General features: G+C 45.7%; 1 protein-coding gene across 1 annotated transcript in view; it reads right to left on the bottom strand.

Annotated features, from left to right (window-relative positions):
• The window catches only part of LOC1269262 (translational regulator orb2), a 301,340-nt gene that overhangs the window by 209,195 nt on the left and 76,690 nt on the right, over positions 1 to 15,455 (bottom strand). The window lies entirely within an intron of this gene.

Genomic DNA, 15,455 nt, shown 5'->3' on the forward strand with positions numbered 1-15,455 from the left:
AGAGGGATTTTCTGTCGGGGAAAAGTGGGCGTTTTGGTATTACTATCGCAATCGTACGCCTACGTTTGCTGTTCGCACGTTTTCGGTTTATTCTGGAGCTAGGTGGACAGTGATGATGACAGTGCCCGTTTGCTGAAGGACTTTATGAAATGAGTAAAAATTGTAAAGAAGTTAGAAAAGGAAGAAAAAAACAGGAAGAGAGTGCATCGGAGTTGAAGTAATGTTATCTCTAGTTACTTGAAGCTCTCTTTTAGCTTTGCTTTTGTACGATAGCAAATAACTTGGCGAGAGATTCCATTTTTTCGATACTACAAGTCCACGGAACCTTTTCAGATATTGATTTGTTTTAATGGATCTTATTCCACTCGTACCCGGACAGAGTTTACAGACATAAGTTTAATCCATTTGAACGTAAAAATGCGATGATTTAATCTTGCTGATGAGCAAGATTGATGATGAACGATTCAATATTAGGGACATGAGCGTAACTATACTATTTCCCTCGCAGTGATGTGATAAGCTATTAGTACATCTAATATGATTGATTTAATGTATCTTATCAAATCAAACTTTGAACTAGAGCCGGTCTGGTGGTACAGTCGTTAACTCGTACGACTTAACAACATGCCCGTCATGGGTTCAAGTCCCGAATAGACCATGCCCCCATACGTAGGACTGACTATCCTGCTATGGTAACAATAAATCAAAGAAAGTCAAGCTCATTTCACCAGTGGGTACAGGCAGGCCTTGACCGACAACGGTTGTTGTGCCAAAGAAGAAGAAGAAGAAGAAATAGTTTTCCCAATAATACACGTTAATACCATCAAAGGTATACAATTATAACATCAAAATAGCATACCTTCAGGCGTTTTTCACGATATCAAATAAGTTTCAATAATTTCGACATTTGACCGTTTAAAGATGCCAATATTGGGGCCCTTTCGGTTGTAAGTTCGTGGTCTGAAATTTCAGCCTGTCAGCTGTTTGCATTGTATAGCAGTTATCGAGCAGCTATCTAAGTGGGTATAACACACAGGTGGGCTTAACCCAAGATGTATGAATTTAGAAGACTGATTCTTATCGCTTTTGCTTCTGAATGAAGATTTTAAGAGTGTTTTGAGTATTCGTCAAGAATCAAGAAAGCTTGTTTGAACAACAGTTTTCACCCATCCTGTCATCAAGTGATATTCAAATTTGGTTTAAAAAAAAACATAGTATGAGACCACCTGGACTACATACACTTTGACTCTAGATTCCTCCACGTGATCTGTTTAATGCACCTTGGGGTAAATGTAAACAACACCGTGTTTTCGAGCAGGTACTCGAATCTAATTCTAGCTTTGGGGCTGGAATAATCTAGACTAAAAATTGCAGGCTAGTTTTGTGTGTGGTTTTGTATGGAGTGGTTACATGATATAAGCCTCCAACTGTCAAACTCCATACAAAAAACTGACTAGAATCGTGAATGGCCCCATTGATACATTTAAATTAATAAAAGAGTTTTTAAAAGTCCAAGAAGCCTTTATGTTCTAGTACGGCGATCGGCAAAGTAACGGAGGTGGCTATTTGCCGTCTTTCTAATCTTCATATACTTTACATACATTTCACACATCTTTACTTTTAATTATTCATTTTGGCTCTTCAGATGGAAGCATCTTCTATAAGAGCATTTTTTTAGAATATGTCTCTTTTTAGAATGTTTTGACAACTCCTGCTCTAGTTGATCGATTGCTAAAGTTCGTGAGCTGTAATTTGCACGTTTTGCCTAGCTTACTACCAAACAATATTCTGTGTAAAGTTACGCAAGTGGAACGAAATGCTGATCGTCGTGTTGTGCACACAAATCGTAACGTGTACGCGTGCCAAGTTGGATCGTACTTAACTCTACGAAATCAACCTCCCAGCCAGATTGGTTGACAATGCGACCACAGCGACCATCTTTGAGACTGGTGCAACCTAACCAACGCCGTCACGGCTAAACGTTAATCCGGTAGCAACGTGTAGCTCATTTGTGGCAAAGCCCGCTGGGACAGCCGGCTGTAATCCAATACGTAACGCAGTGAGTCACGCGCCAAGGACACAAGCTGAAGGGTGACCGTCGTGGCCATCGGTGCCTAGATATCATCGTACCGGCCATGCACCGGCCGCTCGTATGTTTATCTTCGCAGTTTGCAGCTTCTCAACCGGTACATGTCCCCGTCGCTCTGCTGCACCAACACTCTACAAATCCTATCACTAAAGGTCACGACACAGAGAGAGAGAGGGGGCTTGTGATAGAACTTTGAAGCAAAGCTCACCTCATACGGGTTCGGTTTGTAGGAAAATGGCACAGGTGAGTTGTTAATCAAAAATTGAAATTGCAAATGACAAACAACGTTCGAGCATTCGGGGGTTTCTTTCGCGGTGTAGAGCTACTCGAACATGCCACCAAAAAAGGGGATGGGAAGCTGTTATGCCGTTTGTTCCCATTTTGATCGAGATGCAAATGCAGCCTCTGCCGGGGTAGTGTGGAAGCCGTCAACGGAGTGATGTGTGTGTGCGTGTGTGGTTAAGCTGTTTGTACAAGTGATTGCGCTGTGGACAAGCACTGGTTACCTACGCCGCCTACAAAACACAACTGTATGTTAGCTTTTTCAAACGCCTGGCCAGGCTTCATCAAATGCTTGAGTCTAAGACACTATGACAACTACCTGTGCAGATTTATTCCCGACTGCCCACCGCTAATCAGAAGCAGTTTTCCATTTTCAAAAAAGGCCTCAATTTCCCACCCAAAGGCTTCCCAGTAACGGTAACGAAAGAAGGGCTACCAAATCCACCGCTTACTAGGCAACCAACGCAACAAAGTAACCTGTTTTGTAGCGCAAAAAACCCCTTTGGGCGAGAAAAACGATACGCCACCGATTGCGCCACTGGCTATCACGCGCAAGCACAAACACATACACACACCAGTCCCGCTGTTAGTGGCGTAATCGCTGGAGTGCTAATTTTGATAACAAACCGTAACGAGATGAAACGTGACGTGAAATGGGAAACAGTTGCGGGCCGGGTTTTGTGTTTTTGCTTGTTTCGCCGTTACTGGTCACCGCGTCGCAGCCAAAAGGGTTGCCCTTGGGCCGTTGCCTCGTGCCATCATGCCGTGGATAAAGTGTTTAGTACGGGCGACGGGCGAGACAAAATAGAGGCGCTTTTTTCATTCGTTCGTTCGTTCGTTCGTTCGCTACTACATACATCAAGGCCATACCATTTCGTGTGCAATGCCTTAGGAACTGCATAGACGAGCAGGTGAGTTAAATTCTCGGGATTTGTTTGAAGTAACTAAAACAACAAGACAGCACCTGACCAGAAGAGTACTCCATACTTTCGAACCTTGTTTAAGCAACAGTAAAGGTTGCTTTTAATTACCAGCATACTTCCAAAGTTCCGATACGATACTAATAACTGCTCAACTATTCCAAGAACCATACGCGCCACCCTTTCACTTGGCTTTGATTTCTTCCCCCATTTTCTGGTGCAAATCCTCCCACCGAACCACAAATGGGTGCAAAAGGTGTGCTGTTTTTTATGCGTCCTGTATCTCTTTTTTCCACGAAAATGGCGCTCGTTTACTTTTAACATAGAAGTAGAAGATAGAAAAAAGGGACAAAAAAACTACAACATCCTGTTTTCCCGCTGTTCCTACCTTCCAGTGGGTCGTCGTTGGGCGCAAAGAACGGCTCGTCGGCGAGCAGCAGGTTGGCCAGCGTTTGCTCATCCTGATGCTGATCGTTATCCTGCAGGTGGTACGCCGACCGGTCGTCCTGTTGCTGACCGGAAGCAGCAGCAACAGTACTAGCAACTGAACCGTGAAGTTGCCGCTGGCAGTCACCGGCAAAGGGCGAGCTGAACGAGCGCCGAACGACGGACGGTTTCGAGCCGATGGCGGCATCCCCATTCTCGGATTGCTGCCGACCGGTCACCGATACTGGCCAGCGGGGCATCACTTCGAACGGTCCGAGCAGAGTGGCGGGTGGCAGCATTGGGTACGCCAGAGCGCCTGGTGCGTGTTGCGCGGGAGACGTACTCTCGGATGCGCTCGGAGGTAATGAACCGTAAGCGCGGAACATTGTGTGATTGGAATTTCAGCCTTTTGCAACCTTTTTTTGCCGATTTTGCACACAGACACACACAAACACACACTCAAATTCAAGCACAATGGTAGAACGATCTGTTAACTGATATTTTCGATTTTGCAGATCGAATCGATTTTTGGGAGCGACCCACACAACAACAACAACAACAACAGCCACACAAACACCACAACCACACTGATTCACGGGAATTCGTTATCTAACCGGCCTGAAGGGGGCGTTAGATAACAGACCAATACTCTATTATCACACAGCGTTACAGAACGAGGTGGCAATTCGATAGAGAGAAAGAGTGTAAGAGAATTAAACACGAAAAGAGAGAGAGAGAGAGAGAGTAGTAAACTGCCAAAACCATGTGCTATTTGTGTGTCACTGGCGGGCTCGTTCTCTTCGTAGGAACGGGGATTTCAGAATTGGGTCGTACAAACCGGGGCCACACAAGTCACACAAAAAAACCGAGCAAACGCAAAGCAGCACAAACGGTGTGTACGGAAAACGGTGCGGAACTAGTATTTCCAGGCCGTTCCAAAGAACCACTATAGCAAGAAACCGTCCGGTCTGGTGTCTGGTCACTGTTAATGGGTGTATAGTTCCTGTGCGACTATCGGAGCGACACGAGCTGCCACAAGCGACGAGCGGCACCAGTCGGGTTGACAGCTGTTTCAGAGATCGTAGATCTATGCGAGCGCGACGCAGGGCGGCGCAGTGAGACAAATTGGTGGGAAGGGGGAGTGCAGAGCGGCTAACGTTCATAGAGCACGCGATCGCTCTGCAAAGCTGCAAACGATTGCGCGATACGCGGTGTGCTGAAAAGCAAAGACGTGCGACATCGCTAATCATACGCAGGCGGCAGCCAGCGAGTGCGCGGCCATCTTCAGTGTGGAAGCCCCCCCCCCTCCCCTCTCCCACCGGTGTGTGTGTGTTTGTAAGGGTAGCTAGTAACAGGGGGGGTTGAGCCACACAACTATGATAAAGATGGGACCAGCGCACGACATACCAGTCACCTGACGGTACACCGGGGCGGCCGTTGTTTTTGGTTTGGCCGCGTGTTCGCCCGTGCGTTTGTTTGTGTGTGTGTCTAAAAACACAAACACATCCGACCACCAGCGACCGCATGTGCAGTGTCAATGTTGCGGTTGTGCCAATGTGAGCTGCTCTCCATATCGCGCGCGCTGGAAAGTTGGCCATTGGCACACTACCCATACACACATACACTAGCCGTTTATCTTTCACGACCGGTGCCAACTGTGATGTGTGTGTGTGTGTGGTGGAGCTGTGATGTGTATTGGTTCTGTGCGTCTTACTACGTTGGTGGGGCCGGATAGCCCTTGCTTACTGGGGTGGAAAGTGCGGAGTTGAGACAAAACATGCCATGCAAAAACCGCGCCTGTCAACGATGATCCGACGATACTCGTGCCTTTCAGTGTGTCAGTTGTCCACTAACGTCGGACACAATAGCAACAAAGAGAGTAAGATAGAGGGAAGCAGAGGGAGTACGGCAAATGGGTCAAGATCAGCGCTCGCGCTTCCGCCGTTCCGCGGTGCTTGACAGATAATAATCGATCAAGTACGATCAAAATATCATTAGCCCCCAGCCCCCTGGGGGCCGGCTTTTGCGTGGGAAGGCCGGGAAACGAAGGTTTGTGGGGTACCATTTCCTCCCAATTTTGGAAGTCAAATTTTACGCCACGTGGTTTTTCATGCGTTCGGTGCGTACTGCAATTACGTTCGGGTTGGAACCTCAACCAAAATAGTTTCGGTCAGAATCAGCTTTTAAAAGAAGAGTTTACCTTAAAGCACCACAAAAAGAGTAAATCGGTCGTTGATGCTAAATTTTTTACTGTAACTTACGCATACAATTTTTGACAGCGTGTCCCAATTTTTGTCTCTAAGTCATCAATTTTTTACTGTACGTCAATTTTTCCGTTTATAAAATTTTAGCTAATATCTGATACTTTGTGTTCTAAAATCATTCAATTTAAGTTAAGTAATCAAACATTTCATTTCTTAATTTAAAATATAACAAATGATAAGATAATTTTTGAAGTTGTTAATGGAGTGATACAATTTGGCATGTATTTTCAGATATAAACAATATTTTGAGGATTTATTAAATTAGCTTATTTCACAGCAAAAACAACAAAAAAAAAACAATTAAATTAAATAGTTTTTGTAATGTTTTTGTAATTTCAAGTTACAGTTATCATATATCTGGTCAAATACTTAGCGAATTTATCATGATTTTTACAGAGGTCAAACTTGTTGATTTACAGACAAACATAGTTGTGTTAGAGTCAAAAATAGTTGTTTCAAAAATTAGAAGTTGATGCCTTGAATTGAAAAATAAAAAATTGATGCCTTAGAGCCAACATTTAGCGGCAACAACTGTGAGAATAATAACTCTTTCCACCATACTGTTCCATGGTCGTGTTTGGTTGCTGGGCATATGCATACGCGCTTCACAGTCAGGTGCTAATTTGGTGTGGTGTAAGAGTGACCTTACACTCTTTATGGCGCCTGAAACCCCCCCCCCCCCCATTCCCGTAAGTGGGTGATGCTCTAGTTCAAATGACGGGCGCTTGCAACAATTGTTTGATTAAGTGAGGAAGAAAATAAGCACAAAACATAATTGAAACGCTCATTTCAACATCATGGTTTTCGCAAAACAAGTATGAACTTTGGCTTCATTCTTTAACGCTTCAAACGATGGCACGGTGCCAAAAATTAACTTCAGCTTTTCTTTATCCAGAATCAACCTGCAAAAGAATGACACACCGACTACACACCGGCTCTTCATCCAGCTGCCTGACAGCTGTCACCATACGAAGGAAGGTTCATAGTGTGTGTGTTTGTGTCAAAATTTATGACTTCCTTTTTGCCGCACCGGCGCACCAGTGACGGGCAAGTCAACCTGATCTTGTTCCATTTCTTCCGCAGCTTGCGCACAACCGTGTGTGTTATGCGCACTCACCAATGCCACGCGTAAACCTGGCCGCTGAAGCAAAATTCCTGGAGCAGTCGCCAGGACACACACACACACACACACTGACATTGACGCGTACCTTTTTCGCCTGGGTCGATGGGCCTGCCCTGTGAGCAAGTGGTGCTGCCAGATTTGTACAGTAAATACCAAACCCAACCAGTGCATCTGGTTGTCGTTTTCGGAACATAATTTTCATCCAAAATATCATGATAATAAACATTGTCGCCATGGAGCCGGGCGGGAGAACGTCATGCTACAGAAACGCTGGTCAAACATGCTGTTGTAAAAGCTCACATTCGGGACGTATGTGCGAGCAGTTACTTGCTTTAAGTTCATACCTCTTCGGCTCTGGAGCTGCAACGACCTGATGATGCCTGTTGCTGACAGTCAGTCGTAGTGCTCGGTGTGTGTGTGTGTGTTTGCCTTTCGATTCTGGGAATTTTGTTCCCCGCACAAGACCCGGAAAAGCACAAGCGTGAAAAAGGCGGTTCTAGTTTTCCACTTGACTTCTTGCCGCTCCCGTCCCATCCCGTCTATTACTGGCTCACAGGCGTACAGAGCGTTGCGTTTGAGTGTTTGGGAAACGTTACTTTGACGGCACTGCGGAGCATTTCGATCTTCGTGCATCTGGTTCTGTCTGTGGGTGGCAGGATAGATTATTTCCTCACAAACACACACACACACACACACACACACACACACATACACACACACACACACACACACACACTCCAGTTCTCTTTATCCCCCGCTCTTCAAGCTCAAACAGTGACCGGATTTATTCAAAGTCAGTAAAACACATTCTTTGCCGGTCGGGGGAAAAGCTACCTTCCTCCCCATCTACCGCGCACTGTCCGAGAACTGACCAATCGGAAGCCCATCGACGCGAGGGGACCGGACTTCCGAGCGGTCTTCAACCCGTAAAACCAAACACTTTATGGCGAAATAGGTGAATGTAGAGCAGAGAGTGAAGCAAGGTGGAAGCAGCAGGTCCCAATCCCCCTTTGGATGGGATGCACACAACCCAAGGGGTTTGTGTGTGTGCTACCGTCCCCTTGCCAAAGTTCACTTAATCGGGGACAACGAATTACCAATGGTAATCGCACTAAGTGCTGTTGGTCCGAAAGGTTGACTTTTTTTTCTCTTCTTTCGGACTCTTCCTTTCGAACGCACGGAGAGTAGGTCAAAGTAGCGAGCGCCGCCGAAACACCCCCCTCATTTCGTATTCCCCTAACAAAACGTATCAAAGAACGCTCGAGGAACTAGGAACACGGACCGAGCACCTGAGTGGGGGTTGGTGATCGCTCGGTTTGAATGGTTTCAATTTTCACCTTATCCGGTATCTCGAGGGGTAAATTTCCAGCAAGCATTACAAGCTGCTGGCCCATCCGCACGTGGGTAATTTCCCTTGAACGGTGCGTAACGTGTCATATGTGTGTGTTTGTGTGTGTGTTATAGATACAGCATGGCCATCGTATGCTTTCACCACAGCTGTAAAAAGAACACACAAAAACACACGAACACACGGCGTAGTTGCACCGTCGTAGTGTGTGAATGGCAGAGTGTTTACATTCCCTGTCACGTGTAGTGTGCGACATTGAGACCAACCGTGCACCATGCAACGGAAGGGCGGTGCAGGGGGGAGTGGGTGCTGGGGCACAGGTACGAGGTCTCATTAGAGACAGCGCGCGGGAAGCGCTATGACGCAACGACGACAACGACGACGATGGAGCGCAATGAAGTGCGATGCCATATCGCGCACTGGGCCATGGTGTGTGGTTTCGAGGTTTCTCGAGCATATGACACTCGTATGCCGAGTGTGTGTGTGTTTATGTGTGGGAAAGGGTGTGGGAAAGGGTGTGAGAACTGCAGAGGGTTTGCTATGGAAGGTAACGTAGTGTCGGAAGAGAATTTATTTTCTCCACTTCCAATTCTAAATTACGTAGCACCGTGTAGCACTAGCTGCTACCAGTTGCAGCGGGAAAAGGTGTTTTGCACCAGCCATCATCACCCTTCCCCATCCCTTCCCCGACAAGGTAACGACATGAACGACGACGACGGCAAAACCCATCATCATAGCGATAGTGCAGCATTGCAAATGCAGGCGAGACACCGGTAGCCGACGACGATAACGAATGTATGCAAACGAGGTGGTGCATCCACTGTGCGGAAACGTAGGGCAGAGCAAAGCAAGGCACGATGACGATGGTTGCGCCGAGCGCGGTAGCGGCTGGGTGACAAGCTGAATGGTTCGGCGAGTTTGCGAATGAAATGAATTGAAAGTAATTTGCCAAACCCGTCGCCAGCGTCGTACCGTTCGTTGAAGAAGTTGAAGACGGTACCGATTACGGGAATGGACAAGCCGATGGGCTTATGCAAAAGGTTACGAATCATACGCATACACACATGCACACATATGTGGGAGTACAGAGAGAGAGAGAGAGAGGGAGAACCGTACGGCAGAATCAACACCCATCAGGAGTGATAGAAAAGTGGGACAGCGGATGCCCTCCGGCAGTGAGTGATCGCTTCGCATTTTCATAAGTACAAGTACAGTGCGGCAATACAGTGCTGTTCTATGCGCGAAATGTTGCTGGTATTGATGTCAAGTAAAGCGGGGATATTAAAATTCTCTCACCAAGTACCCCATACAGCCTGCTGGCCGTTTTCATTATGAAATTCTTATTAAAAACTTGCCGCCACGTGTCGCTGCTTATCTTTCGCTAAATGGCACAAACTTTACGCCGGGCCGGGCGCCGAATTCAGCGTCGAAGCGCTTCGACAGCTAACGACTTTGTAGCCTGTGTCTGTGTAACACATTCTCCACATTTTTGCCATTTGAGTTGGGGGAGAAGGGGAAGGCGCAAAGCGCACCAAAGATCGAATGCTGCCCAAAATATGCCAAACATTTCGCTCATTATCTTTGGCCCCGTGGGCGTGGGCGCCGTTGATAAAGTGATATGAGCCCGATCCTTTAGGAGGTGGGGCAGGAGAGTAAGAGAAAGACATCTTTATAAACTCGACACCATTCGCTAAACGGCTGAACCCCACCGGACCACTCTTGCACCCTCCGTTCCGTCCACTTTTCGGCACGGAGCACGGAAAATCTTTCGACAGCATTAACCCTACCACAAGGAAACCAGCGGAACAGGAAACGGCGCGGAAACGAAAGAAATTCAATTACAAAACATGCTCGTTTCATGATGTGACACTTCTTGCTTTTCCCCCCGTTCTTCCAGAAGGTTCAATCGCGTTGCGAATGCGCGTCATCCGCGATGGGCGCGGAAACTTTTACGCACGCAATTCGGCGATTCGCGTTGGCGCCTCCAAGTACCTTTCGGCTCGTCTGCGAGCAGCTCGTCCTCGACAGTTGCTGGAAAAGGGGTTGTATTTTAACTTATAATTTTTCACGTCCCAGCAATAGCTGCTACATTGACAGTGTGTGCCCTTTGCCATGGTGCGGTTTGTTCTTTCCTGCTAGCGAAGCCCTTCGATCTTCTGCTCGGCATTACCGGCGGGGCGCACGCACGCACGCCATTCTCAAACGTGACCGTTTGTAGGCAAAGAAGAAGAAACAAAAAAAAAACATCCTCCCAAGTGCCCAAGTAGTTTTATTTGACGTCCCTCGACATTGATGGGTACCGGAACCAAACCACAGGCAGAGGCAACAACGGCACCGGAACATAGAACCCGCGATAAAAGAACATGGTTTAAACTTTCCCTGTGGGCCCGTTGTTTTTTTTAGCAAAAAAGGGGTTTGCAAATAATGACACTGGTTGGTGGGAACAAACGCTGGAATAAAATCAAAAAAACAATAAAAAAACAAGGACAACAAACGCCCGATGTGCCGATGTTGGTACGTGCTTAGGTGCGGTGGAACAGTTATTAGGGTGTCGCACATTGTCTAGATGAAATTGTCTGCCAACTGGGGGGAGCGATTATGCTATGTGTGTGCTGCTGTCAGCCACAGGGTACCACAAAACCGGATATCATACTAGAAAGGTATTTTGTGTGGATTTAACAAAAATTAAAGTGAAACAAAATTTCTATTTCACAAAAAGTTTTATGTTAAAAGATCAATCAAGCACTGTTCACTGATTGTAATTTTTAATTTAGGTAAATACGAGTTAAGTGTAAAAAATAACAATTCAACGTCAAAGTCAAATTAAATTCTTTTAAAAATAGAGGAAAATGTTATCTGAACTCTTGTCTTCTTAGGAAATCCTATTTCCTGCTTGTTTAATATTGTTTTGTTCCATTTCATTCCATCAATTCTAGATTCTATTCTTGATCAATTCATTTATGTTATGTTTTTTGTTTTTAATTGAAAATCTAACTTTAAGATAATGTAAAGATAATAAAACAATGTTAAATTTTCCCGTCATCTTTAAGTTTTTTTTTCTGTATGGTTTTCCTTCAATTGCTCCTTTTTAACGAGTAATTTTGTTTTTATTTTTGAGTGAATAATCTGAAGTACATAACATTTTTGTGGATTCAGTAAAATGTTTCATACCATTGGAATTTTGGTCAATTTTTTACAATTTTCATTTCTGATTAGCCTAGATGTGAGAATAGTAAAAACAAATAAAAAAGTATGTAAATGCTACTAAAAAAAGCTTTGTTTGCATCGTTAATCCCGAATCCTTCCCCGACTATCAAAATGTCTGCGCGTTTTGCAAACAGAAATAATGTATTCATATTTCCGAAAACCTTACAGCTGTTTCAGCTTCGATGAGCAATTCACCATTCCGCTGGTCGTACACCACCGTGATCGTAAAACACGATCGGTATACATTTCGTCCGCTTACAATGGCAACGGTTATGCAATGGTACTGTAGCGCGTTTTAGTTTGTTGCACTTTGTTAGCCGGCAATCACCCACACCCCCCCCCCACCCCTTCCATTCACTAACCAGGCGGCGGTCACGGGACGAAAAGTTCTCCGCATCTCTGCATCAGTCACTCGCATCGTTGCATTTAAAGATGCAGATGAGCGCCATCACAACCATCACACACTACACCACCGCACACTCATCACATCACAGTCACTTATCTCTTGCTCCCACCAATACACACATATAGACCTTCCTTCATTCCGTTGCGGGCAAACGAAAACAATCCCGGATCTGCCTGGATGGAAAACGGAAGCGACGGTGGCGGCGGCGTCAGCAGTGGCGGCATGACACACGTATAAAATGCACCATTTTCATTGTTGCAGCGCTATCGCAAAGTTTGCAACCAACCAACCGGTTGCTAGATGCTTGATTGAGGCTTGAGGTTAGACACTGGAGACTGGAGGGGTAAGGAGAGAATGGCTGTAGTGCAACCAGATCGCTACCAGTGCCACTATCAACTCGGTACTGCCACAGCCGGATAAGCTTTGTGTGATCATTGTCAAGCGTGAGGTGCAACTGGGAAGGCGACAGGCAACTGCCGTGGATCAGGGGGGGGGGGCGCCCTTTAAGCCGTAGTATTTTGTGGCACGCACCGCTAAGTACACAACCCGGTTCAGTTCGTTCGAAATAGAACCGCGAAAAGGGATGAGGTTTCATCGCTAACATGGGACGGTAATTGTAACCTAGCCGTGAAGTTGCATTTCAACCATTGAACACGGCGGCGTATTTATGTCAGGAACATTTTAGTATATTAACAGTTTACCAAGTATTGGGCATCCATTACGATGAATAGCTTAACGAGTTGGAGGTGGAGTTGGTTTACCTGCAATGGAAGGAAGAGAGATAGGGAGATTAATTTTAAATGTAAACATGCCATTCATTAGTAAGGAAAAAAAGATGTTTGATTCAAAATAAAATGATTATTTATTTTGCGTGCTGCCAATAGAACAAGTAATCATAATATTTGAGATCCTTTTAAGCCATGTTTAATTAATTTTAATCTATATCGTTGTATCTAGCCTGCTGTTTGTCCGTGCATTTTCGAAAATGGCAGTTTAATTGGAAAAGCCAACTCCGTGTTAAGCAGAATCCGTCAATAAAAACATTATATGTGGGGCTGAAAAACGTGACATTCGAATGTATAACCGCGTATATTGGGTAGACAGACTGTTGTCTTATATGATAGAAACATGAAAAGAGTAGCTAGGCATTGCCAGTTTACTGATGAACGGTCCATTCTGGACTTGAACCCATGACGGACATGTTATTGAGTCGTTTGAGTTGACGTCTGTACAACGGCCCTTACTGATGAACACAAGGGTTAAATTTGTCAACAGTTTGCTAGTCCGCATGTCCTGGGCGCGGTACAGTGTGTTCGAGAACAATGTGTCGCAGATTTAGCATGGCATCCTATGCAGTCAGGTATCATCAACGTTTTCCTATGAATTATGCGTATTTAATTGTGTTGAAAATATGGTCAAAGCTGCAAACTATAGTACAAAGTAATAGAAATATACATAGTTTATCAATGCTTTATTTTTGACAGTTCACAACAACTGTAATGATTGCACTCAGCGTTCGACCCGTAATGACCGCAAGCATCACTGCCGTTGATGTTCTCCCTTCCAGCTGCAACATAATTCACGACAACGACCTAAACCGCTGCCCCGTGTATTAAGAACCCACCGAACCCGTGGCGAAGCAGAAACGATGCGTTGGTAATGCATGAACCTAACCAACAACTGCTAACCCACAACCACTGTTACCACTTCCGAGTTTCTCTCACGCGGGGCAAGGAATGTAGCAAGGAACAACAATACCAGGGTGAGGCAATTCGTTGGCTAAACGTCTGACAATTACATGTTCAACGTCCAACACTCGGCCTCGGTGTAATCAGAAGTGAAGATAAATTATTACCGGTGAAACTAGGTCAGCCGGTGAGAAGCAGGGCTCTGGGGGAAAGATTCATTGTCTGCCACCGGTATACACTCGGAAAGGCGGCTAATAAGAACCAGCATGAGCGTTGGGCACGTTGAAGAAAGCCATTCTAACGAGTGATGAAACATGGTACGTTTTTTCCCCCCAGTACATGATACATGGTTTCCCCTATCTTCTCCACAACAAGCTCCACTGAACCTTAACACTTTGACCGCCGGCCTGACGTCACAGTTTGCGAGTGAGCACGTAGCGCATGACAAGAGAGCGATAAGAGCGACAATTGTTCGTGCGACTATTATCACTCTTTTGTTTCATTTCGATAACGGCGTAGCACATGTCGTTCTCGTTCTCTCTTTCCTACCTCATTCGTTATCAAGAGAATTGGTGAGCGTCAGATACAGAGCTGAGCGGTGAACAAAGCCGTCGTGCGATTTCATATGACGCGGCGCTTAAAGTGTTAAGGACCGCTAATTGTCGGGTTGTATTGTCAAGCTTGAAACATCAACAATATCGGCCACATATAATGACATTAAGCATAGTACAAAGACTCATCGATCCGAGTTTCTGGGTAGCGCACCACAGTAAATCCCGCTGTACGCTGGACTGTCTCTGTCCAGTTTTCGATAGAAAGTCTAACTACAGACCGGCAGCAAGGAATGCATTTGAAGTAGGTGTACCGTGCCTGGAGCATCGTTCAGTTTTCGATATTTTCACCCGAACCAGATTAAGGACGACCGGTTGAAGCATTCCTTTCTGTAGAATACTTTCCGCCCGGTCCCGGTAAACGTTTAGTCGATTGTTTGTGGTTGTACCATTCTCGTGTACAAGTGCCCACATGGGGCACAGCTTGAGCCTAAGCTGAGGGTGCATTGTGTGCTGTCATGGTTGTGTTGCACTCCTCTGTGGTCAACACGCAATGCTTGTCGCTTTCCCTCTCTCTCTCTCCTCTTGCATGAGGTGCGTGAAGGAAACCCAGAAGGTGGCTTTTCGGTCGGTTGCATGTGGGTACGGATCCAAACCTGGATACGGATCTCTTTGCTACGTGGTGCTTCAAAGTAACCGCAAATATTCTCATTCGCCCAGCGGAGGTTGGAGTACTACAGCACTGGAACAGGGCTGACTGCACATACCTTCAACCTGAGGGCGTTCTGTTGGCCGTATGCTTTCCACTTCTTGAATCATTTTGCACTCCAGATGGACCCGATCGGAGATTGGGGATTCATTAAAGCGGATACCGAACAAATGCGGTGCAAGGAAAATTCCAAACAAAAATGCATCCCCTTTAAATCTCTGCATCTCTGTACAGCTTAAGCGAAGCCTGGTAGCTGCCCAGACCGGACATGCAGATGATGATGATGATGATAACATCAATTATGGGTTTTTTGTTTTGCTGTTTACTCTGCCTTCCTGAAACATTAATTACGCTCACTAATTACTCGCTCGTCAGAGAAAATGTTCCGTACTTTCGCCGCGCTCTCTCGGAAGCGCTCGAATGCGTTTCGCCCTACAGTGCG

Source organism: Anopheles gambiae, chromosome 2 (assembly GCF_943734735.2).
Source record: "Anopheles gambiae chromosome 2, idAnoGambNW_F1_1, whole genome shotgun sequence".
Lineage (NCBI taxonomy): Eukaryota > Metazoa > Arthropoda > Insecta > Diptera > Culicidae > Anopheles > Anopheles gambiae.